This window comes from Schistocerca serialis, chromosome 2, assembly GCF_023864345.2.
Source record: "Schistocerca serialis cubense isolate TAMUIC-IGC-003099 chromosome 2, iqSchSeri2.2, whole genome shotgun sequence".
Classification (NCBI taxonomy): Eukaryota; Metazoa; Arthropoda; class Insecta; order Orthoptera; family Acrididae; genus Schistocerca; species Schistocerca serialis.
The window spans coordinates 871,269,793-871,296,704 of NC_064639.1; the positions used below are offsets into that span (position 1 = coordinate 871,269,793).

Sequence of the window (26,912 nt, forward strand, 5' to 3'; positions counted from 1 at the left end):
CCTAAGTCCGTTAAGGTAAATTCCACAGTGGTTGCTTTGAAACGGACACGTTCGATTCCCTTTCCTGATCTTCCCCACCCCGAATTTATGATACGTCTATAGCGACTGCATCGTTGACGTTATACAATTTATCTTTTCATATTTTGGACGGCCGGACAGGGACCTGAATTACCGACCTCGTGAATGCGACCTCGCTGTCTTAATTTCCACGCTAAGTGAAAGGAAGTGCGTATGGCACCCCATTGTCACACTGCATTCGGTGAAATGGCGATTGACTTACACTTGCTTCCTAAATCAATTGTAGGTATACATCTTGTCTACGTCTTTTACACGAATTTTTCATTTTACAGGGGCTGGACAAAAATACTAAAGCACAACGCATTACGTTGTCTAAAACGGTGTAGGAAAACTGTTGGCATTCAAAACAGGTTTCAGTCGTCTCGAAATGGACAACTACAGGTCCTGTATGGTTTTTCAAGAGAATGTTACACCAGTCTTCCTCCAACATAATCGCAAGCCCAAGTAACGATGATGGATATGAATAGCAATCAAGCAGTCTTCTCTCCAAAGTAGACCAGAAAGGTTCAATAATGTCGAGATCTGGTGACTGCGGTGGCCAAAGTTGCCTCGTGCTCACAGAACAAGTCCTGGACGATGAGAACTGTGTGAACTGGGGGCCCCGTCGTCCTGAAACACAGCATCACCTATGGAGGACAAATATTGTACCATGGGATGGACTTGAACCGCCAAAATGGCCACATAATCCTAGGCAGTAACTCGACCACTCACAGTAACCAAGGGGCGCACGGAAGACCACCTAAATCATCACCAAAACCCCAGAATGTCTCATTGTTGGGACATAAACTCGGCCAGAAGAAGGAAACAGTGTGAAACAAAACTCATGCAACCAAGTGACTTTCTTCCATTGCTCTAGAGCCCAAGCTTTATGGCTTACTCATCACGTTTTCTTGTTATGGGAATCTGCATCACCGATGAGTGATTTCGGAATTCCAGCTCGCCCTGCAAACCCCAACTTCCGGCATTCCCGTGGCGTTCTTTTGCTGCTGACAGGGTTCGCGAGTGCGACATTCTCTTCTTCAGTGAATTTTGCAGCTATTGTTCACTTATATTTCGTCTCATTCCTCATCAATCACCGTCTGTCACAATCACTCAACACACATTTTCGTTCGTGTTGTGACTTGGCGGATGATGTTACCCGCTTTCCCTGTATGCAGTATAAATCTTAGATACGATGTCTCTTGGAAACTCCGAACACTTTGGCTACGTTGGTTATGAAACACCTATCATACGAACACTAACAATTCGCCAAGTGCACCTAGTTCCGATGTAATGCACTAGCAGCTACACGTAACACTGTTCTGTCCACGACTGTATTGAGGACACTGCACAGGTGTCGCTCGCGTTGAAATACAACAGCGTAACCTGAAAGTTTGGCAAGCATCCGCATTTATGTTCAAGTATGCATTTCTCACAGTGTTTCCACATTTTTGCCCAAACCTTGCACTTTAATTATGCTACGGGTCATGCCACTGCCGCAAACTTTGACTTCCAGACTGTAGAAGTTTGTTGTGACTCCGTTACTATCAGAATCTAGCGCGTTGGAGTGTGCACACAGTGTGACGTCAGTAGGCAGTGGTACCGCATACGTCGTGATACCACGTGACGTCTTCCAGTAGGTGCATGAATTGCTAGGCAGAGCGACGAGCATGCATTCTGTCTCTGGCGACCAAGAGGGCAACGTTTTTCTATCGTGTGGTACTAGTCAATTTGTGTAGTATGACTGGAAATGTACTTAACCTATCACGGTACATAAACATTGTATCAGTTCAAAAGTATTTGCTGGTCATTAATTTGTTGGATGTGAGTCCGCCAGTTTAAAAACTGTGATATAACGTCATCGTGCCTACAATGTTCAGACCAATCAACTGCCCCAGCTCAAACGATTTCTTTCAACTCTCTGAAGCGTAACTTTTCTATCTGAACTGACCTAGCAGCACCCCACAATGTAGGCGCTTCCGAACGATGGGCAAAACTTATCTGACTTTTCCCTACACTAGTGAAAAATTAATATTCACTAATACTTCTCTTTATGGTTAAATTGAAGTGCTCAGACATCTTCGGTTACTCTCTGTTGTATGCGACAGCGCTTGAAATTGAATCTGTTTTGTATGTTACTTACTATTATAAAAAAATATTCATGTATGTTTCGTTGTCCATGGTCTTTCAAGTATGCAGTAATTTCATACGGTAGTTATAACTACTAACAACGCCGATTTAAGAGTGGAAATATCCATGGAGTGAGCGTTCAAGTGCACGGAACAGAATATTTGTCCCCAAACACGTGACTATGACACGGCGTTAACTTTTTCTGGAAGCGTTCTGCAGATTTTGAATGTCGTTATATCTTCAGTAAACGCAGATTCCGGTTAATTGGTTCAAATGGCTCTGAGCACTATGGGGCTTAACTTCTAAGGTCATCAGTCCCCTAGAACTTAGAACTACTTAAACCTAACTAACCTAAGGACATCACACACATCCATGCCCGAGGCAGGATTCGAAACTGCGACCGTAGCGGTCGCGCAGTTCCGGACTGAATCGCCTAGAACCGCTTGACCACCGCGGCCGGCATTCCGGTTAAAAGTAGCGCATATTTATTACAAGCGTTTCATAGGCATCTTAGCTATTTCCATTCGTTTCTGGAATTAGCTTACAGCTTCGAAATTAATTCTAACACATTTCGGTTCTTTGCGACTAGTGTCACAGCTGAGATGCCGCAAATTTTTTGTTACAGATAAAGACGGGACACCCACTTCTGTTACTGTATTTCATCGTATCACTGAGTCTCTATTTTACTAAATTATGATTTGACGGTCCACGAAATGTCTTCCTAGTGTGCAAAAGTAAAAGTGCAAATTAGCAGCAATTAAATTCTTCCTTTTTCACTTTTTGCTGCCAAATCATTAATCTTCATTCATCCTCAGGGAAACAACAATATCTATCTCACGTACTCATTTTCACGTTCTAGGTGCTACTGCTACAGTTTCCTATTGTGACAATGTGAAAATACGCACAATGATTTGGAGGTTTCTAAAATTCGAAAGAAATGACTCAGTCTGTCATCTTAAAATGCTCGATATGTCTACAGTGATGTCTGACAGCACAGTTCCATACCAGCAGATTTATCTGGCATTAGCACGACAAATATTTGATGATACGTTCGCATAATTTAGCCCTGCAATAGGAAGTCTTTGTTACACTGTGCTTGGATATTTTTCGACAGATAAAGAGTCTCGTGCTAGTGTGATAACTGTAATTAGACATCTCTGATACTCTACTATGAAAAATATGTTTTTCTCCTTTGAGTGTTTTGACTTACATCCGTAGCAGCAACAATAAATGTGTGAAAACAGGGCAAATAAGAGCAGGTCTAATAGTATAGTTTCGGTCTTAACATAAAATGTAAGCTAACAGCGTTATAGTACAGTAACGTGACGTTTCCTGTGTAACATTGGCGACATGAGCAGCACGCTATGCTCTGTCCATAGATATTCCTACTCTGTGCTTGGTGAGATCAATGGGCAAGACAGACTACATATTCGAATATACGGGCGCAAAGATCGTACTTTTCTACTTCAAACAGCATTAACTCGCTGACGACAGATTTTTATCTTGGGAAATTTATCAAATTATACCTGCGAGACGTTTTTTTTCCTGTTTATTTCGGTAAATGCAGGTTAAATGGTGATACTGAACAGATTAATTATAAAGTAAAACAACTAATAACTGCGAAACAAATTTTAGAGTTGACGTTAGCGTCTGTATCGAATGATTAGTGATTTTTTTTTTTTCAATTGACATCTATCTATATTTCATAACGGTTATCAGTTCAGAAACTGAACGTTTTCTTGTCATATACAGACTATTAAACCGTTAATGCTGTAGTACTTGAAGGTAATCAACAATCGCAGTTGTTTAATGTTCCGCAAAATTAGTTGGCATGCTGTTGACTGAATTTAAATGTCAATGAATCTTGATTCTACATAATATATTTGCGTCCAGTGTACGCAACCAACTCTCTTTTTGGTACATTTCATTACTGTCATAAATGCACAGCTATAAAGTTCACTTGAATGTATGTAGTTAGTGAAGTACAAGGTTACCAGTAATATGCGATCGCTGAATTATGATCTGCTGCATGAATGCATTGTTTACGTTAAGTTATTAACAAAGAAAAATCACGTTCGTCTGCTGTGGTAAACGAACGAATATGCATTGAAAACATTTGTAGTAAGTAAACAAAAAACATATCACACTGAGAAAACAGGGCGTGGGAAATTGTTGACAAGAAAATCGGGTAGTATTCAGGCAGAGTGACTCAGATATGTTTCTCCTTATTTTGGCAAGTTAAGTTGGTAATCGCATCCAAACCGTTGTCCAGTATTTCTCTCTAACACAGGCGGCGAGAGGCTTGCAGTGTATGAGTGTTCGGTTCTCGGGCTTGTCCATTCATAATAGGCTTATTTCCAGCAGTAAATTCACAACGGCTGCAGTTTCCAGATGCCTAGCTCAACTCTACACACACACACACACACACACACACACACACACACACACACACACACACACACACACACACAGAGAGAGAGAGAGAGAGAGAGAGAGAGAGAGAGAGAGAGAGAGAGGCGCCTCTGACTTTTCACAATCCCCAGCAAAGACAATTACATCACAATATCATGAAAAGGATAGTTGCTACTCACCACAATCTTATACAGTCGCGACACTACAGCTCATTTTTCTTATACTATGCGACAGCAGCGCTCCAAGCGGCCAGCAGGCTACACTTCGGAATACGATATCGGATTAGTGCGAATAGTATCAGTCATACTGATTTATAAGATAGTTTTTGCAATAGGGAGCGTATGTAGTGCCATAAAAAAACGATATAATTATAAAATGACACCACATTTGTCTTTCTTTCGTTTCCTAAGGACCCTGGGAACTATGAAACGGTTTATTGCAGAAAAGTTTATTTACTATTCGCTTGTAACCTACAGATATTTAATGAAGAATCTCGTTTTCTTTTAAGAACAAAAACTTGCTAGTAAACAGCAGAAGAACGGATGTTTTGCAGAAAGGTGTCGTGTATCTAGTCAACACGTGAAGTTTTCTTCACTGGACTTCCAGTCTAATCAGTGGATATGGAGCGTAGAAAACTTGTATGTAATGCAATATCTACACTATTTAACGTGCCAAATAAGTCGCCACAGCTGTAGCGGAAGGGAAAACCACGCAGACGTGATAATAAAACATCAAAAGTAACAAAAGCTGTTATCCTTATCACAATATTGTCAATATTCCATACTGGATTTTACACACATCACAGAATTTCTCTGGCGTGCTGAGATTCTCATTTAAAGCTGAATTAATTAATCCTTTTAACGACTGAGTGCTCTTCCGGTATAGTGTTATATATGTAACACTACAATTAACATAATTTTTTGCGTAATCTCCAAAATTATTCTAAATTATCGTTTTAACATTTGATATCAGTCATAACATACGATTTCCCACAAAACTGGCTTTCACGTTTTACAAATTTAGCCCCATCTAATGGAGATACTGGAACAATATTAAGACAAAAAAACAATATACCATAAAGCGCTGATTGTTCAGAAAACTGGTGTAATGAGTCAGAGAATGTTAATGTTTCGTAGTCTCAAAATCTTTCGTCACTTTTCTTTACAGTAGTGTCATAAAAAAAACAGACAGCATGTATTTTAAATATGAATGTCCGATGCAGATCACGTTGTCACGTATTTCTCTGAAATGGCGATATCCTCATTTTCCTTGATACTAAATGTGGTGGAAAATAAAACCCATGGCACAGAACCCAAGTTTAGGTTCCTTCGCCGGCCGGAGCGGCCGAGCGGTTCTAGGCGCTTCAGTTAGGAACCGCGCGACCGCTACGGTCGCAGGTTCGAACCCTGCCTCGGGCATGGATGTGTGTGATGTCCTTAGGTTAGTTAGGTTTAAGTAGTTCTAAGTTCTAGGGGACTGATGACCTCCGATGTTAAGTCCCATAGTGCTCAGAGCCATTTGAACCATTTTTTTAGGTTCCTTCCAGCAAGAAAGGTCGTAGAGTCAAAGTACTGAGGTTAAAACGTTTGCGCGTATCTTTGTTTGGTCGTTGACCTTAAAAACATTTTCCTTCTCATGGCAAGGGTCGAAACATTCCTTTGTACTTCATCAGTGGGCGAACTGTTACCACTATCGATGATAACATACGTAGAAATTATTGTGCTCAAAAAATAGGAGATAAATGTAATATTCAGACATTTCCATTCGTACTTTTTATGGGGCAGTCATACACGTCGTTTACTAATATATTCGTAACATTTACAGTCAAATTAATTGACATCCGTTCAGTAACGATCTCAATATTTAGCTTCAGTCTATAATTCAGTGCTTTAACCCTCAAAATGTGATTCAAAATTTTGGTATTTTGAAAACACTCTTACATGTCGAACTAAATAATACTTCATTCCATCCATTTCCTGTACAAACAAACGCTGCACAAAAATTCAAAATTTAAAACAAAAAAAATCTTGACTGAAAACACTATAGTAAAGAAAATTTAGCGTATACCCGACAAACTACCTGCAAGCGGCGCCCACCCGTTAGTTGCTGGAGACGTTTGTTTGCATCATAATGACGTGATGAACGGTCTATCTCATCTAAGTGCTGTGGGCTTTGTAATGGTTGACAACTGGGGCCAGGTCTACATATGGAATTTACTAGACCCTGAATATGACCTCATCTCCAAATACAGACCAGCATGTACGTAAATTGTTTACAGAGAACCTATATCATTATTACTTATAAAAGTAATAGGAATATCATAAATTGTGCGGATTGCATCCACAATATACACTCCTGGAAATTGAAATAAGAACACCGTGAATTCATTGTCCCAGGAAGGGGAAACTTTATTGACACATTCCTGGGGTCAGATACATCACATGATCACACTGACAGAAACACAGGCACATAGACACAGGCAACAGAGCATGCACAATGTCGGCACTAGTACAGTGTATATCCACCTTTCGCAGCAATGCAGGCTGCTATTCTCCCATGGAGACGATCGTAGAGATGCTGGATGTAGTCCTGTGGAACGGCTTGCCATGCCATTTCCATCTGGCGCCTCAGTTGGACCAGCGTTCGTGCTGGACGTGCAGACCGTGAGACGACGCTTCATCCAGTCCCAAACATGCTCAATGGGGGACAGATCCGGAGATCTTGCTGGCCAGGGTAGTTGACTTACACCTTCTAGAGCACGTTGGGTGGCACGGGATACATGCGGACGTGCATTGTCCTGTTGGAACAGCAAGTTCCCTTGCCGGTCTAGGAATGGTAGAACGATGGGTTCGATGACGGTTTGGATGTACCGTGCACTATTCAGTGTCCCCTCGACGATTACCAGTGGTGCACGGCCAGTGTAGGAGATCGCTCCCCACACCATGATGCCGGGTGTTGGCCCTGTGTGCCTCGGTCGTATGCAGTCCTGATTGTGGCGCTCACCTGCGCGGCGCCAAACACGCATACGACCATCATTGGCACCAAGGAAGAAGCGACTCTCATCGCTGAAGACGACACGTCTCCATTCGTCCCTCCATTCACGCCTGTCACGACACCACTGGAGGCGGGCTGCACGATGTTGGGGCGTGAGCGGAAGACGGCCTAACGGTGTGCGGGACCATAGCCCAGCTTCATGGAGACGGTTGCGAATGGTCCTCGCCGATACCCCAGGAGCAACAGTGTCCGTAATTTGCTGGGAAGTGGCGGTGCGGTCCCCTACGGCACTGCGTAGGATCCTACGGTCTTGGCGTGCATCCGTGCGTCGCTGCGGTCCGGTCCCAGGTCGACGGGCACGTGCACCTTCCGCCGACCACTGGCGACAACATCGATGTACTGTGGAGACCTCACGCCCCACGTGTTGAGCAATTCGGCGGTACGTCCACCCGGCCTCCCGCATGCCCACTATACGCCCTCGCTCAAAGTCCGTCAACTGCACATACGGTTCACGTCCACGCTGTCGCGGCATGCTACCAGTGTTAAAGACTGCGATGGAGCTCCGTATGCCACGGCAAACTGGCTGACACTGACGGCGGCGGTGCACAAATGCTGCGCAGCTAGGGCCATTCGACGGCCAACACCGCGGTTCCTGGTGTGTCCGCTGTGCCGTGCGTGTGATCATTGCTTGTACAGCCCTCTCGCAGTGTCCGGAGCAAGTATGGTGGGTCTGACACACCGGTGTCAATGTGTTCTTTTTTCCATTTCCAGGAGTGTAAATGTAAGTTTTGTAAATTTTATGCTTTACTTTTTGTTGTCCAGACGAATCATTGTTGTGGATAATAGAAGGAGCTTCTTCCCCCAGGAGATATTCCAAGCCGGACGGTGTGGCCGAGCGGTTCTAGGCGCTTCAGTCTGGAACCGCGCGACCGCTACGGTCGCAGGTTCGATTCCTGCCTCGGACATGGATGTGTGTATTGTCCTTAGGTTAGTTAGGTTTAAGTAGTTCTAAGTTCTAAGGGACTGATGACCTCAGATGTTAAGTCCCGCTTTATACAGCGGTTGACATGTCTTCATGTCGTCCTTAGTTTTGTCGAGGCACCATGTTTTCGGACATTTGTGATGGCTGCATACTGCTCGTACTACCTGTGACATAATACTTGCATCTTGACAGCCCTCGGCGAGTCTTCCCTGTGCCTTATAATTAGTACTTCTGGTGTACTCATACCGTGTAAGACAGACACTTAACATTTTGCATTCGTCTCAATTGCTAATGTTGGTTCAATAATCCAGTTCTCCTGCGTAACGGGCAAAACGGATACGCGTCAGTCAGATTGGGTTCGTCAAACATGACACACTGTACACACGCAGAACAGATGGCCGTAGCAGAGAAAAATTATAATTGCGTATTCTATGTTTGTTGGTATATAATAAGTAGTACCATCCAAAACGATCAACTATCAGAAAAGATGTATCGATGCCTGTAAGCTTACAACGAATGCATCGGGGGGAAAAAAAACCTGTGACTATTAGAAGCATCGTCTTTCATTACTCGTGCTTGCAGTACTTCCGACAGTCGTAAAAGCGTTTAAGCAGTGAGATATATGCTTGCCGAGCAAGTCAGACTCCTTGAATTACAGGGATGGCAGGACCGAGACAGTCTAATCCTAGAATTTCACGTCCTATCGATCCCTACTATCATGTCCGTGCAGCGAGCACGGAATCGACATGCCAAGGACGGCTCGTTATCGAACGGGCATCGAAGGCGGTTAAAAACAATTTTCCTGTCGGCTCCCAGCGGCGCGACACAAATCACACCGGTACTATATTTGAAGAGGGCGCGACACGGCACCGTATGAGATACGAGCCGCGTCTGAGGACGAGTGACTTGCTTCAGGTCCGACTCTCCCTCCTCCCCACTGATAATGTAACGGCTCTCGGAGACGTGGCGAGGACATTAATATGCTGACGGCATTGGTGCGCAGCGCTGACAGACGTAGTCGAGGAAAAATTACTGCCCGTCAGTGCCGTCCAAGATTTACCACAGTGTTCGAGGAAGTTGTTTTAGTTGTGGGGAGGTGGGGGGGGGGGGGGGGGGGGAAGTACTCGCCTGCAGAAGGACGCGCGTCCCACGACGGCGCTGGGCTCCCCCAGTTCCACCGGTGTTGGCTGCGGCCAGCCGCATTGCGCTCGTTACCGGGCCTCGGCGTTAACATAAAGTGCGGCCGGGCCTGCTTTATGCGACGTGATGCATGCGGCGAGCGTGCGAGGTATAAATCGCACGCCACGGCCGCCTGCGGCCGGCTGGCGTCATTTGAGCAGCTGGCGTCTGCGTGAGACTTGTCCGCGGCTTGCGTGTGCCTCGACCAACGAGTTCAGTGACCTTTTGCCTCGCTCACATCATCTGCTATTCGCACAAGCAGACACACACACATGTCGGAGTTAAACAGGGGAAGGGATTTGAAAGTTACCGTTTCTGAGCCGAATAACTCATATGTAGGAATTACATTAAAGTCCACAAGCAATGACCGTGTGGAACTTGCGTTTGCTCCTTTCTTTCACGACATACGGACGGTAGTAGGTAGCGGAATTCAGATTTATACCTTGTTTCTTGCCACTCGCGGATCCCAGGTTCGGTTTTGGGGAGAGTCATACTTTCTCAAGGGCCTCTTGCACACTCAGCTTTGTCTGACAAGGAGAGGTGCAATCTACTTTTTGCAACCACCTATATGGTGGTGTAGGTTAAGAACCTAGGTATCACATCCTGAAGCCATTCACCCTGGTGGGCCCTCGTCTACGAGCAAAAGCCTAAAAACAATTTAGTCTGTACCACTAGACCATTAATGTAATACAATAACTTTCGACTGCTGCTGCAGCGGTAATGTGTAGCATCAGAGACAGCCGGCACGGTAGCTCAGCGTGTTCGGTCAGAGAGCTAGCTGGTCTCTTCAAAAATGGTTCAAATGGCTCTGAGCACTATAGGACTTAACATCTGAGGTCATCAGTCCCCTAGAACTTAGAACTACTTAAACCTAACTAACCTAAGGACATCACACACATCCATGCCCGAGGCAGGATTCGAACCTGCGACCCTAGCGGTCGCGCAGTTCCAGACTGAAGCGCCTAGAACCGCTCGGTCACAACGGCCGGTGGCTGGTCTCTGTAATAAAAAAAATTAAAAAATGAGTGAGGGGTTCAACAACGAACTTTAACAGATGTCATGTGACAACCACTACGACCAAATACTACGAACAAAATGAAAAGGCAGAGACAGGTAAATTAAAGGTGATGGTATCACGATCTTATAATTTTTCTGTTTCAAAAGCTTTTATTTTTCTGCAGTTATTTGCTCCAAATGTAATGTTTTTAAAATTTCTAATCGTTTGTCAAGTTATTTGAACCATTGTATTAACTTTCTTATTGGTTCAAATGGCTCTGAGCACTATGGGACTCAACTGCTGAGGTCATTAGTCCCCTAGAACTTAGAACTAGTTTAACCTAACTAACCTAAGGACAGCACAATCCATGCCCGAGGCAGGATTCGAACCTGCGATCGTAGCGGTCTCGCGGTTCCAGACTGCAGCGCCAGAACCGCGCGGTCACTTCGGCCGGCTAACTTTCTTATTCGTTCTGATTTCTGCATTGGGCTCAAAATCATGTTATCAAACACAAATTAGTTCATTTTTGTTTATTTTTTGCGTTTCATCTCGAATTTGTTTTGTGAGTGTGCGGAATTTAAAATGTCCGACAACGTAAATTCGTTAACCAGCAATTGTCATGACGGACGAATGGAGAAACTTGACGAAAAGCGAGGAGAACTTTCACGAATGCCCTACGCTGTGCATTGTCTGTTTACGAGGAGAGCTCTGTCCCTTCTGAAAACGCTCCCCATTTTCTAAAAGCAAACGCAAAAGCGATGGGCGAACGAATCGCAGAGGAAACGATTCACTGCTGATGGACAGTATTATTGTTCAGGAAGATAGTCTCATTTTAAGCAGCAAGACTGATGACGAGGGTTTGTATGATGAGGTAAGCCTTTCCATACTACTGTCTGATAATTTCCGGATTTCCTCGTCCGCTATTAACTGCATATCCTCCAATGATTTTGAGCCCAATGGAGAAATGAGAACAAATAAGAAAGTTAATACAATGGTTCAAATGGGTTGGTAAAGGATTAGAAAATTTAAAAACATTACATTTGGAGCAAATAACTGAAGAAAAATAAAATTCAAAAAATAAGAGATATCGTAAGTACGTGACAATATTCGAATTCGCTACGTGCAGTTTACCTGCCTGTCTCGCGATCCATTACGCTACGGCATCAGTCGAAAGTCGAGGAGTTAAGTTAATTCTCTAGATGAACAGGCAAAATTTTTTTTTGCGGGGGGGGGGGGGGGGTTACTCGTAAACGAAGGTCCACCAGGGTGAATGGTTTCAGAGCGGGATACCTGGCTTCTTAACCTACACCACCATATAGGTGGTTGCGAAAAGTCGATTGCATCACCTGGGGACCTCTCCTTGTGAGTAGGCCATGTTCACAACGGCCGCTTGCGCATCTGCTTTGCAGGCCTCACTTAGCATTCACACGCTCCGGCCACAATGCAGCTTTGGCCCAATCGTAAATCAGTAGTCCGAGTGTGTAGAGTATTTTCTGGCCGTGGCCAAATTAATTAACTGTGCTTATAAGATAATTGTCCTGTCTAGTAATATTATTTGGTGAGTTACAAAAGAGGAAGGTCAGTACGACGAAGTTAGACAAATTAGTGGCTCCTAAAACGCGCAACCCTTTGCCATGTTAATCTTTTGCAGGAGCTAAATATTGGAAAAGAGGTTCGGTTTAACTACCTAGGACGATGAGACATTTTGTGTTGTTGGAGTATGTTACACTGCATATAAGGGGAAACGACACTGAAATGATCATATCAATAATTGCTTATGAAAAACTTATAGTAAACATAGAGAGATACTTGGCACTTCGCAGAAGCTATGCCGATTTGAAATTTTTTGATTTTTTTTTTCCTTACCTTCATCGTTCAGCCACATCATTCTGGAAACACGTCGTGCCGTACAAGAAATACTGAAGCACTTCCTCTGACCTGCACGTGCCGTCTGCGTCAGTTCAAGCGCCAACACACACCGCACAGGCCGAACACAGACAATTTTTTATGTCAGCAATCCATTCATACGCAATAATTTGTGTGTGCAAACACTGCCTGTACAGACAAGTCGGCGCAAATATCTCGGGGTGTAAAGGGCCCTTTACTCCCCCCTCCCTCGCTCCCCCTCTCCCACCCTCCCTCCCCTTCCCTCTTTCTCTCCCTCCCCCTCCCCCTGCCTCACCAAATATAATTTGCCTACATTCCCATTTTCAGGGTGTCACAAATGCCTAGGATTTTAACAATAAAATATATAAAATGTTTTAATGTATAGCAATTCTAAAGATCTATGGGCATTTTAAAATAATGGAACCAACCAGATTAACAACACTGCTTGCAGAGTTCTAAAAGACTTGAAGCAGAGGAAAACTTAAAACAAAAAAGTGATCATAGCAGCAAAAGAAAACCTCAAGGAAGCAGGAATTACACAATTTGATACAGCAAACAGGGAAATTTTTAGGCCTGCCAGGAAAGCCTATGAAAACAGTAACAGCTTGAGGGAATATAAAAAATCTGGGCACAAAGGAGCGCTGAGGCAAAACTCTGAAAATGTACCGTGTTGAACATCACATGTTCTAGCACGGCCCAAACATTAATGAAATAACAATAAAATGTTTTAATATAATTACTTGAAGTATGGAAACGTTACACGTTCTAAATTTTATATGTTTCAAGTCCCTAGATTTCTTCCAAGTGCCAAATCGTGGAGAAAACGTTTCAGACATTCATCACTGGCTGGCGCATTATCTTTATGCGAAGCAGTTCTGGAGCTCCAAATGGCTGCGTCAAGGACGCACAGTTTGCGTGGTAAGCAGAGTGCGTTTAAGCTTTTGTTCGTAAAAGGAAAACACCCTTGTAATGAAATGAGGTAATATGGTTTTCAAAAATTGTTATAAAAGTGAAAAACAATGTGAGCAATACGTCTTATACTCATCCATGTCAAACAGCTATCAAAAATTCTTACTTTGAAACAAAAGAATGGAAAAATGTCATTGTATTAAAAAGAGGGGTGACAGTGGCTGTATTTCATCTGGAAGACCAGCCATATTTGTCAGTTGCAAAACAAAGCAGCTATTTCTTCAACAGCGTAGGGAGTTTTGTAGAAAACTTTGCAACACATATCCGCAAGAAGGGAGCTGTGTAAGCAACAGAAGTCAGTACTGGAAAATAATTGTTTTCTTTTAAAACTTTAAAACATATGAGTAATTGTTTTAGTTGACTACAGTTCTACTAGTTAAAACATGACTGCTGTATATCTATACTTGTATTAACACAAATAAAACGTAGTTCCTTATTGGCACTCAGAACCAGTAAGTTCCCGGTATGGCAACTTGAGCGTTTCTAATGAATTATTTATTTAGCAATAATACAACACAACTTGTAAAACTAGCACAAACGCGATATTTTTCAATATTTTCTTTAAATATTACCTAATTTTGCGCTAACAAAAATGCTATATTTCTACAAATGCGAAATTCCGCCTGTGAATAAAACAATGCGTGTATTTTTGTGTCTAATACGAGTATTATAAAACGAATTTTAACAACTTTACTAACTTTATGGAAGTTATTATTACACTGCATCCCTGTCTGTAGGGCAATGGTAGGGAAGCCAGGTGTTATTTTTTTCGTATTTCTGAGAGAGTAAACTGTGATGATAGTGGTGCATTGTTACGTCGGGTGTGTGTATCTCGTGCAGGACGAGAAGTTGATGAGTGTGAGGCCACGTCATATTTTCCGAGACACAATGGGAGCGAAGGATGTAGGCAGATAAATTAAGCTGCAAATAACACCAAGATCCTGCGCCAAAATCGCCTACAATTAGCGAGAGCATTGTGGTAATGACTGAAGCAAATGGACCACTGCCGCACAGAGGCCGACAGCGTCGTCCCAGCAACACCGACTACTTGTAAGTCTTTTCACATCTGGCTGGCTTTGAGCTGTTGTAAGACACACTTAGTAAGTTTCATTGCAAACTAAATAACGACACTAGTCATGTAAAATCTTAATTTCAAGATCTTGTCGTTAACATCAGTGTTATTGGGTTATGATCCTACAGCTTTCCTATTATAATAGGACCGAGTTTCGCTAATGTGTCAAAGAAAAGATACATTTCGAAATTTATGCCAGTTTTGTTTTGTTGGAAAACAATCTAAATAGTACACTAATAATAACTCAGTCAGTCAGCCAGTCCATTTCTTCAGTAATCTAAATATCAGAGAGAGTTTACATGATACATAATCTGAATGAAAGTGCTACTAAAGCAATACTACGATAATTTAAATGCAGTAATACAGGCAGACTAAAACAATGTTTATTGAACTTCTTGTCTCATGACTGATTGGTGGAAGTTGCCAACGGCCTTGTCGCAGTGGTAACACCGGTTCCCGTCAGATCGCCGAAGTAAAGCGCTGTCGGGCTGGGCTAGCACTTGGATGGGTGACCGTCCGGTCTGCCGAGCGCTGTTGGCAAGCGGGGTGCACTCAGCCCTTGTGAGGGAAACTGAGGAGCTACTTGACTGAGAAGTAGCGGCTCCAGTCTCGGAAACTGACATACGGCCGGGAGAGCGGTGTGCTGACCACACGCCCCTCCATATCCGCATCCGGTGTCGCCTGTGGGCTGAGCAGGATACGGCGGCCGGTCGGTACCGTTGAGCCTTCCATAGGCCTGTTAGGACGGAGTTTAGGTTTTTTTTTTTTAGTTTTAGATTGATAGAAGTGTTTTCTGTTGCTTGTTTGGATGTTCGTATTTCGGCCTTGCAATTGCGCTGAATTTTAATTCCTTTTACTTCATGGGAAGACTTCCAAATTATTTAAAAGTGTGAAATTCTGAATTTTTATTTGTGTTTGCCGTGCTGGTAAACATTGCGAGCGAACGCATATTTTTTTCTAATATGGATAGCTCACCATTTAGCCTCTTCCTTAATGATCATTCGCATTTTTTTCCGAATTATCGCATCTGATTTTCTTCAGTAATCTAAAACTATCGTTAACATTTCTCTTTTTTATTTCGTAAAGTCTTCTCATGGTTTCGTGCGCGAACTACACTGCCTAGAGCCGGCCGGGGTGGCCGAGCGGTTCTAGGCCGCTACAGTCTGGAACCGCGTGACTGCTATGGTCGCAGGTTCGAATCCTGCCTCGGGCATGGATGTGTGTGATGTCCTTAGGTTAGTTAGATTTAAGTAGTTCTAAGTTCTAGTGGACTGATGACCTCAGAAATTAAGCCCCATGGTGCTGAGAGTCATTTGAGCCATTACACCGATTTGGCTAACTGTCAAAACCCTGAATGACCACCATTTACAGCGCGGAACACCGCGAGACGCGCAGGCAGTGAGTCAGTGAGTTTCTGGGAGGTACCGACAAGGAGGTGGAGCGACGTCGATTCCAGTGCCGTGACCAGCTGCACTAAGTTCCGGGGCTGAGGATCTACTGCGCGAACAGCCCGATCGAGGTAGTCCCACAGATTCTCGAGTTGGTTTAAATTCGGAGAGTTTGGTGACCAGGAATGTACGGTAAACTCATCCTGACGCTCTTCGCACCACGCACGTACGCTGCGAGCTGTGTGACTCGTCGCATTGTCCTGCTTATAGAAGCCACCGTGCCGAGGGAAAAGAAACTACATGTAGGGGTGGACACGCTCCCCACGGATAGATGTGCACTTGCGTTGATCCAATGTGCATTCCAGAATTACGGGATCACCCAGAGCATGCGACGAAAACATTCCCCAGACCATCCATCCTCCGGCCTGGACCCTTCCAACGACGGGTGCGGGGTGTCCGATGGAGCATCAAACGTGATTCATGTGAAAAGGCCACGTTTCGCCACTCGGTGGACGTCCAGTTCCGGTACTGGCGCGCAAATTCCAGCCTTCGTTGCCGAAGAACTCCAGTCGGACACCTGCTGCGGAGGACCACACGCAGCAACGTTCGGACGGTCGTTTAAGGAGACAGTTTTGGTGGCCCTTCGGTTCACCTGGCTGGTCAGTTGCTCAACAGTTCCACGTCTGTTCCCCCGTACACATCTCCGGAGCCGTTGTTCACCCCTGTCATTTTTAGCTCGTGGTGCGCCGCAGTTGCCTTGGCGCCGGTTTTGGATAGAGCCATTTTGCATGGAAGGTATAGTTGAACTACAGCGGCAAGCGAACAGTTTATAAACGTAGCCGTTTCAGAAATGGATCTACCCTTGGTCCGAAAGTCAATGTCCATGCCCTTTTGGGGGTCAGATAAATCGCTTCATTTCCGCATTACAACAATGACTCCTCTTTTGTCCGTGCCCCCCCCCCCCCGACAGTGCTAGTGCTGCCACCTGCCTTCTGTGAGTGGCTGGTGCACGTTGACGTGGAACATAAGGCGGTGGTCACATTAATGTCACTGGACCGTGAATGTCGTCAGCATACGTAACTACTATCATATAACCAATTGCTTAATGAACAGAATTCGTCCAATTGGTCTGGCTCCGAATTTAGAAGTAACTCCACGGATTTGCTTTGGATTACTCAAAATTTCATGATACTTTTCATTGTCTATGTTGTGTGTAATTTGAATTACAAAACCGTCATTCAAAATTTACTTAGGAAGAAGGTAAAGTTAACTGTAAAAGTAATTTGTACTCTTTCCTCGCTAATCAGTTATTATTTTGGAAACAATAGCGTTATTTTTAATCCGAGTAGGCCCAAGCGATAAGTCATTTGCTTAGCCGATTAGAGACGGGGGTTGTCACAAACTGTCATTTTTGCCACTAATTTTGAAACAATTCGTGCTTTTCTTTTTTTTGGGAAATCTGGATCATACGATGACAGGGCGCAGCGCGCTGTCTGGAAGTCACACTTCCGTATTATATGTAAATAAAGATAAGTGTGGAAATTGTATTCCAGTAACCAGAGCAGATACGACGAGGCGAGTACCAGATGAACAGGCTTGTGCCCTGACGTCTGGAGCAACAGAAGCAGAATTGTGGATGAGTCACTAGTCGCTAGTATAGCTGCAGCGAATAACCAAAGGCCAACCCATCGATCAACGGCATTCTTAACAACATAATCATCCCCTCTTCAACGTTCGAGAATACAATTTTGTCTCATAAAAATTAAGGCACGCTTCTGAAATGAGGGACAGGTTCTCCGCTAATGTAAACATAATCTCCGTCGAGAGATAATCAGACGGTCACGTGGGTAACGATACCTGTACGACTTTACGAGACGATAACAATTGTGTGGGGAGGGGAGGGGCATTTTTACGACGACAAATGAGGCCAAAGTGCAGACCATCCCGAAAGAGCAGAGCCGCTTCGCGACTCATCTCATCCAACAGGCGCTGTTTCTTATAGTCGAGTCGGCGTACAGTAATCCTTGTCAGCTAACAACGTTGTTGCTGTTTTTCAGCTGCAAACTACAAACGGCTGCAGACAAAAACAATAGCTGTCCATAAAAAAGTGCATATGGGCCCCTTTCGGGGAGTTCGGCTGCCTGGGTCATGTGTTTTCATTTGACGCCACTGCAGCGAATTGCGTGTCGATAATGATGATGAGGATAAACACAACACCCAATCCGTGGCCGGGAATCAATTCCGGGTCCTTAGCATGGCTTTCAGCCGCTCTAAATACTGATCTACGGACTCGTCCATATAGCTGTAACAACATTGAGGCGTTGCCGTAGGGACATCCACAAAATCGCGTTATGAGACTGGTTGAGGTGGGAGCGCGAAGCTGCTGCGCCCAGCCCACTGCAGCTGCCAGGGTCAACTTAACGCCGACACGACTATAGGCGAAGTGGCCGACACCAAAACAATACCGGCTGCTTAAAAGCGTAGTTGAACGCAATGCAGTAGCGATTATGCGTGTCGTGGATTCGAGAAGTCTTTCCGGAGGTATGTGGCAGCAGATGTGTACGCACAGGTCACGCAATTCCCATACAATATTACAGACCGTTCATCCATAGACGCTTCCCAGATGTGTTCCATCAGGTTCAGGTCGGGCGAAGTTTGTGGCCAAGACATCAACGTCAGATTGACCGAAAAGGTCCTCAAAGCCCTGTACCATGATTCTGACCTTGTGACACCTGCTGGAAGATGCAATCGCTATTAGAGTAGACGATAAGCATGAACGGATACTGGTGGTCCTTAGTAATGTTAACGTGGCCCACAACTGTCATGGTGCCTTCGATTGTTACCACTGGTTGTAGTGGCGTAACAAGACAGCTACGCCACACTGAAGTAGCCCAAAGGCACGCGTAATCTCAAGTAGGCTAGATAGAGGTCTGAAACAGGATACTTATTAATGTTATAAAGAAAAGTATGTAGCTGCGGGAATACTTAACTTTTAATCCTTGTTGTATACATCGTTCTTGATGAGACATTTCATACGATAACTATCAAACTATGTAAGGCTAATGGCGCCTTGCTAGGTCGTAGCCATTGACTTAGCTGAAGGCTATTCTAACTGTCTCTCGGCAAATGAGAGAAAGGCTTCGTCAGTATAGTCGCTAGCAATGTCGTCCGTACAACTGGGGCGAGTGCTAGTCCGTATCTCGAGACCTGCCTTGTGGTGGCGCTCGGTCTGCTATCACACAGTGGCGACACGCGGGTCCGACATGTACTAAATGGACCGCGGCCGATTTAAGCTACCACCTAGCAAGTGTGGTGTCTGGCGGTGACACCACACTGGTCACATGGAAGCCTGGAGAACGTCCCTCGTCAGTCAACAGATCCACCCGACCAGTACACAAGGAACTCCAAAGCCAAAACGTAAACGGCGTAGCCGCCCACAACCAAGTATGCACGTGATGGAGAGCGATAACACGGTGAGAGAAGGACACTGCCTGAATTTTACGTCAGTGGCCTGGGCAGGTAACCGGAACGCTAACTGCCACAAGGCAGAAAATTTCGCTGGTGCATTTGGACTTCAAATAACCAAAATACAGTTAAACTCCACCGGATGGTGGCTAACAACTCGAACACTCGCTGTTGCTCACGGGAATACCCCCAACAGCCGACCATGAAAACCAACAGCACAATGTGAACATACTGGCTTCAGTAATTAAATCATCACTCAACTTTGATGTCCTGGCTCGGTGAGCCACGAACCTCGTCGCAATCGGAACAGCTCCCACACACTCCGACACTGCGTAGAGACCGCCAGCACGCCCGGCCCACTGCGCCGCGCGAAGATTTCCTGGCTGATCCACACCAACCGACCGACCGTCATACATCAGCACGGAGACTGCACTAAAATAACTGAGCAGTCGACATTACAAGCTACACACAGTTTCACGAACACTTGCACGAAAGACTACACAATACTAAAGGCAGCGACTGTGCAATAACAAGGAGGAATCACGAGTCGGCACACGCAGGCATCCCATAAGCGGTCGCCGGCCAACATACACGTCGTCCGACAAGACGACCGACCGACGACCAACCAAGGTGGTCGTCACTCAAGTGATATGTCCCGGCAACCGTCGGGAGAGACGTGGCTGTCCGGGCCTCACTGCAGCCGCGCCCCCACTGAATTTCTGCCGCGTCCTACGTCAGACACTGCCAGGTCCGAACTGCACTGCTAGCGCCTCCAAAGGAAGTAATAGCAGTCAGCAAAGATAATACGCCAGGGCTTATATCGATAAGCGCTGCTGCTGCCGCTTATGGGCAGGCAAGGCGGCAACTCAGTGACACCAGTAATTGAAATTAACATAACGAGGTGGTAGTACAATAAAAACAGGATGTCAAATGGGGTGTGGCCCGAACACGAGCCACGCACGGCTCAGTGTTCTTCATCAGTGGCTCGAGCAGCGGTTCACCTGGATAACGGCGTTTCCAAACACGATCATTGACAGGGTGAAACTATAAAACTGATTCATTAGGGGCCAAAATGTTTCCATCGCTCCAATCTCGATGATCCTGTGTCCACTGCATTGGTAATGCCAATGTCGGCGAGTCATAATGGGAACATGTAGGATTCGTCTGCTACGGAGCCCCGTATTCAAGAACTTGCACTAAACAGCGTGTTACGAGACACTTGTGTCTGTAACATAACTGTCGTCTGTCGCCAGATCTCCCACAAGTTGGCCGCCAATCTTGCTTTACAGAGCGGGGAAGCATCAGACCTGTACGATCTGTGATGAGACGTGTACATCGAACAGATGGTTTACTAATCTTAGTTTCACCGCCCTTGAGCCATTTTCCATAAATGCTCACGACTGGAGCACGTGAGCAGCCAATGAGACTCACCATTTCCGACATACAGCTCTTTGTCAATGTCGCTTATTTCAGTGGATTTCCCCATTCGTTGTCCATATCGTCGCTGGAATGATTCCCCAGTCGTCCCTGTTCCGCTTATTTTCTTTCCTTACTGCGTCACGTCTCCGCAGCGCCACCAGTATGACGGTGGATGGTGGTCACAGCGGTTTGTCTCATCAGTGAGTGTTATAGAGCGTTCTCCCGTACCACACGCGGTAACTGACAGTCATTATTATAAAACAATCAGCGATCTTCGTCGGCCGTGTAGCAGCTCTGTGTTATATGTGTAGAGGTATGAGGGACAGGACGAATATCAGAGCTCAACGTCCTGCCAATGGCCGTGGTTTAGGTAATCTTGTGACACTCAGCTCCCTTTGTGTGACCCAGAGAGCGGTATATACCGGCGTCCAGCTTGATACGCTGTCCCTTCACTTCCGCAGGGCGTTTAAGGCAGTCCCCAATTGTCACCGAGTGGACAAAATACGAACTTACGGAATACCGGACCACCTTTGTTATTGCTGTTGCGCCATCGGCTCCTGCGGTTGAAGAAAGTCGGACATGTGGCCTGCCACTTACGAAATTCCACTGTCAGGCACAGTATATCTGCTACTTCAGCGTCCTGCACTCCACAAGTTGCTCCACAACAGGCCCAGTTGCTGCAAACCAACGCCTGGGACAGTGCTTTTCAGGCATACGTAACAAAAAGCGGGACTTCTCGTCACACCCGGCCGGGGTGTCCGAGCGGTTCTAGGCGCTACAGTCTGGAACCGCGCGACCACTACGGCCGAAGGTTCGAATCGTGTCTCGGGCATGGATGTGTGTGATGTCCTTAGGTTAGTTAGTTTAAGTAGTTCTTAGAACTAGGAGACTGATGACCTCAGAAGTTAAGTCCCATAGTGCTCAGAGACATTTCAACCACTTTTCGTCACAACGCTGTCGAGAGGACGAGTGTATCTGGGCCTCCAGTGCAGCGGAAGGTAGCTTGCACTGGGGACTTGTCTCTCGTCACCCTACGTTAGGTCTGGGCTTCTGATGCGTATTCTGCGGCGTCGTGCTGTGCTTCATCCTCGGTCCTCACTACCGACTCCAGCCTCGACACCGACGCAGTAGCAGTGGATACAATGTTGACTGGAATACTCTCTTTCAAATTCTGATGGTGGCAGGGGTAAAATACAGGGAGCGAAAGGCTATTTACAATTTGTACAGAAAGCAGACGGCAGTTATAAGAGTCGAGGGACATGAAAGGGAAGCAGTGGTTGGGAAGGGAGTGAGACAGGGTTGTAGCCTCTCCCCGATGTTATTCAATCTGTATATTGAGCAAGCAGTAAAGGAAACAAAAGAAAAATTCGGCGTAGGAATTAAAATCAATGGAGAAGAAATAAAAACTTTGAGGTTCGACGATGACACTGTAATTCTGTCAGAGACAGCAAAGGACCAGGAAGAGCAGCTGAACCGAATGGACAGTGTCTTGAGAGGTGGATATAAGATGAACATCAACAAAAGCAAAACGAGGATAATGGAATGTAGTCGAATTAAATCGTGTGATGCTGAGGGTATTAGATGAGACGCTTAAATTAGTAAAGGAGTTTTGCTATTTGGGGAGCAAAATAACTGATGATGGTCGAAGTAGAGAGAATATAAAATGTAGATTGGCAACGGCAAGGAAAGCGTTTCTGAAGAAGAGACATTTGTTAACATCGAGTACAGATTTAAGTGTCAGGAAGTCATTTCTGAAAGTATTCGTATGGAGTGCAGCCATGTATGGAAGTGAAACATGGACGATAAATAGTTTGGACAAGAAGAGAATAGAAGCTTTCGAAATGTGGTGCTACAGAAGAATGCTGAAGATTAGATGGGTAGATCACATAACTAATGAGGAGGAATGGAATAGGATTGGGGAGAAGAGAAGTTTGTGGCACAACTTGACCAGAAGAAGGGATCGGTTGGTAGGACATGTTCTGAGGCATCAAGGGGTCACCAGTTTAGTATTGGAGGGCAACGTGGAGGGTAAAAATCGTAGAGGGAGACCAAGAGAAGAATACACTAAGAAGATTCAGAAGGGTGTAGGTTGCAGTAGGTACTGGGAGATGAAGAAGCTTGCACAGGATAGAGTAGCATGGAGAGCTGCATACTTTAGCTACGTAACTTTTATTTTAAAAATCGTGTACAGTCACAGACTCTCTGTAAGCGCTGCTTGTGCTCTGATCCTCTCGCTGTTTATACGTACAGTAAAAATGGACGACACTGCTTCCTGCTCCATAGTGAAGCACGCGCGGAACACCGTTAATGGCTAGAAATAAGTAGTTCTTGATGTTTTTCACAACATTACAAAGAAAAATCAGCTTTGACATTTTCGAGAAAAACTATGTAATAAATATAAGGGAGACGAACACACATAAGGGAGACTATTTGAATTATATGTGTAGCGTAACCGGTTGCGTTATAAATTGCTACCGGAGTGTACGAGAAAACTGCGGCTCAGAACACTTTGTTAGCTACATTGTTTTTGTTCGGTTTGAATATCTAAATTATTTAATGTGAAATTCATGAAACATTAATTAACTCACACTTGACCATCATTTTTTCAATGAAGGTGCACCTCTTCTAGTTTCTAATAATACATCGCACGAAAAATTCTGGATTTCATAGTAAATATACGGTCTTAATTATCGATGTTGATGTTAACAAAACATTACGCAATCTCAGTTTTTGGAGAAAAATGAAAAATCAAATACTCTTTGTTTGAATATGCCCTTTCTTTTGTAGAACCGATGTGGTCTCACACGAGCCAAAGTGATAAGCGTCGTTGAAACATGGAAAACAGTCATTTTCATGGCGTCGAGAACACTCTAGAAATGCTGCATTTTTACCGTTGTCAACTTAACACTGCAATCTGAACCCAAAGGAATTGATCTGGAGCCAAGTCAATGGATTTGTGGCGAGAAATAACAAGACTATTAAGCTGTCAAACGTACTGGAACTAATGCAGGAAGCTTTGTGACACGTCACTGCCCGTGCGAAATGCAGAATAGCACGTCATAAAAGAGGAGGAGCAGATGTCGATTTTTTTGGTGGCTTGGGATTCTGTTGCTGATCGCCTCGTTATCAACGTAGCAGTACTGAGATGTACTCCTCAGAGTCAATATGGAAGGAGCTCAGAAGTTAGCAGATGACTGGCTGTAATACCGTCAGTAGCTTCAAGTACCTGGTGAAATCTCAGCAGTGCGCTTTTAGGCCACACACAGCTCATGAAGAAGAATTACCCTTTTTACAGTAAGGAATTTTCATCACTCTTGTTTTTAATTACAGTACTATGTTAGCTAAGATCGAGAGCCTGTTGCCGGCCGGGGTGGCCGAGCAGTTCTAGGCGCTTCAGTCTGGAACCGCGCGACCGCTACGGTCGCAGGTTCGAATCCTGCCTCGGGCATGGATGTGTGTGATGTCCTTAGGTTGGTTAGGTTTAAGTAGTTCAAAAGATCTAGGGGACTGATGACCTCAGATGTTAAGTCCCATAGAGTCATTTGAGCCATTTTTAGAGCGTGTTGTGTTTTCCATCAGATCACCTAAGAAGCGTATCGCCTGAGTTTTACCACTATTTTCTTGTGCTTGAAAATTAAATGACATTCAAAATCATATCGTTCTCCTCCTGTCTCTTTTTAAGTCTGTATTGCAACTGTTCGCAACACTGCAGCTTAGTTGGACCAGGTGGCTGACCAGTGCTGTCCAAGTTAAATGCGCCGGTAAAGTTGTTGTCCCGTATTATATATATATATATAAAGGTTCAAATGGCTCTAAGCACTATGGGACTTTACATCTGAGGTCATCAGTCCCCTAGACTTAGAACTACTTAAACCTAACTAACCTAAGGACATCACACACATCCATGCCCGAGCCAGGATTCGAACCTGCGACCGTAGTAGCAGCGCGGTTCCGGAGTGAAGCGCCTTTAACCGCTCGGCCACAGCGGCCGGCACAGGGAAAACAGGAATGATATTACACAATTAGCGATGTGATAGACATTATACTAGATTCTTCGCAAAAAATAGACAAATTTAGTGTTGTTCTCATGAAAAAAGGATGCTGTACGGATTACAGTACTTAGTGGTCAAAATTTTACAAAAAACCTTGCATTGGTAATGATTCTTATCGAAAAGGTATTCCAAAGGAGCAAAAGATTTCTTTTGCGTCCTCAGAGTATACCAAGGGTATACTGCACGTAGCTCAGTGCAACGTAAACATCAACGGTCTGTGAGCAGATACTTTTCGATGAATCTAGAACTCTCCAGGGCATCTCATGACATCTTAAAAATCAATGATATTAAAAATGTTTAATTTACATTCCGGAAGAAAAGATGCAATTTTGGAATGAAATTTTGATGCATCCGACAGCAAAGAGAAATTAAGCTGATGGGAATAAGTCCGAAGCTTATTTTGGTGTAATAATATTTAGAATGTATTTAGTGTGAGGAAAAACGTAAAATAAGTACGTATCCTCAAAATAGAGGGCTTTTAATTTATGTCGCACATTGTTTGTTGCAAAAAGGGAACATGCACAGTTTGAAAATATTTTTTAAGCTACTTGTAACACAGTGATAGATAAAAATTGCATAATATCAAGCACCGTACAACCAAAAATTTTTAGAAAAAAATATAATAATTTTGCTTCAAAGTTTTTCTGCGTAGCAATTTTTATCTCTCCTGTAAAATTTGTAAAAAGTGGTCTTGTTCTCTTTCTACAGTTAGCAGTTTACATACGTGTAATCTAGTGCCAGTAAGCAGGTAGAATCGTTCAATATTCTTCCATTCGACTGGACTACTGAGGGTGAATCACAGGAAACAGTATCAATTGTAAGACGCCCAGGAGAAACCTTCCAGGGCGAACTGGCGTGAAACGACCACCTAAAATCAGTTAATTCCGAAAGCTTGTAGTCGGGCAACACATTACTTTTTCTCACTTATATCTTTAAATGTCCTCGACAGTAATACCAGAATAATGGGAGCTCATACATGAAGCAATGTGGCGTAGTGGATAAGTCGGGGGAGTCTTTTTCGGGAGAAACGCGGTTCAAATCCCTGTTCGACCTTCAAGATGTAGGTTATCCGAGATTTCCGTAGATCACTGAAGGCAAATGTTGGGATGGCTCATTTGAAAACGAAAAGGTCGATTTCCTTCCCCTGTCCCAACTGCTACGTCTGTAACGGCACCCTCCTCGTCAGGGCGTTGAACTTGGAACAAAAACTGGGAAAAACATACCATAACGTGAATTTCGGAGTGTAGAAGTAGATCTAGGAATTATAAAGTTCAGGGACACCATGGAAAATATAAATCCAGTGTTCTAAACACTGCGCAAGTTTCGGATTTTTATGATATCTTAAATGTTGACAGTGTTCTTAGTAGGCAGCTTCACGTCATGTCTTAATTTTCACTTTGTCCGCAGCTCGTGGTCTACTGGCCAGCGTTGCTGCCTCTGGATCACGGGGTCCCGGGTTCGATTACCGGCCGGGTTAGAGATTTTCTCTGCCTGGGGACTGTGTGTTCGTGTTGTCATCATTATAATTTGTGGCAGTGGCTGCACTGGATTGCGTAAAACGTGGACCGTGTAGAAATTGGGACTTTGTACGGGCGCTGATGACCGCACAGTTGAGCGCCCCACAAACCAAACATCATCATCATAATCTTCACTTTTATTGCTTTCCATCTACCTGTAGATGAACCACCTCGTAATGTCTAGCGTCCGCATGCGCTTCCATTAGGGCGCAAGTATTACGTTCTACTAGTGGTGCATCGTGTCGAACAACGCACCGGCTATTCGTCGGACTGATCCATTTGTGACAAATGAAGCTTGAACCTTTTGCGTCAGTTACTGTATTTACTGCTTGCGCTTAATGCAAGGCCTTAGACAGAATGACACTACAAGACGTCGCAGAAGAGTTGAAGTA

The 26,912-nt window shown here is 44.5% G+C and overlaps 1 protein-coding gene and 1 pseudogene across 1 annotated transcript in view; both read left to right on the forward strand.

Moving 5' to 3' along the window:
• The window catches only part of LOC126456483 (frizzled-4), a 479,673-nt gene that overhangs the window by 225,935 nt on the left and 226,826 nt on the right, over window positions 1-26,912 (forward strand). The gene's annotated exons all lie outside the window — the stretch shown is intronic.
• On the forward strand, window positions 15,102-15,219 carry LOC126459695 (5S ribosomal RNA; annotated as a pseudogene).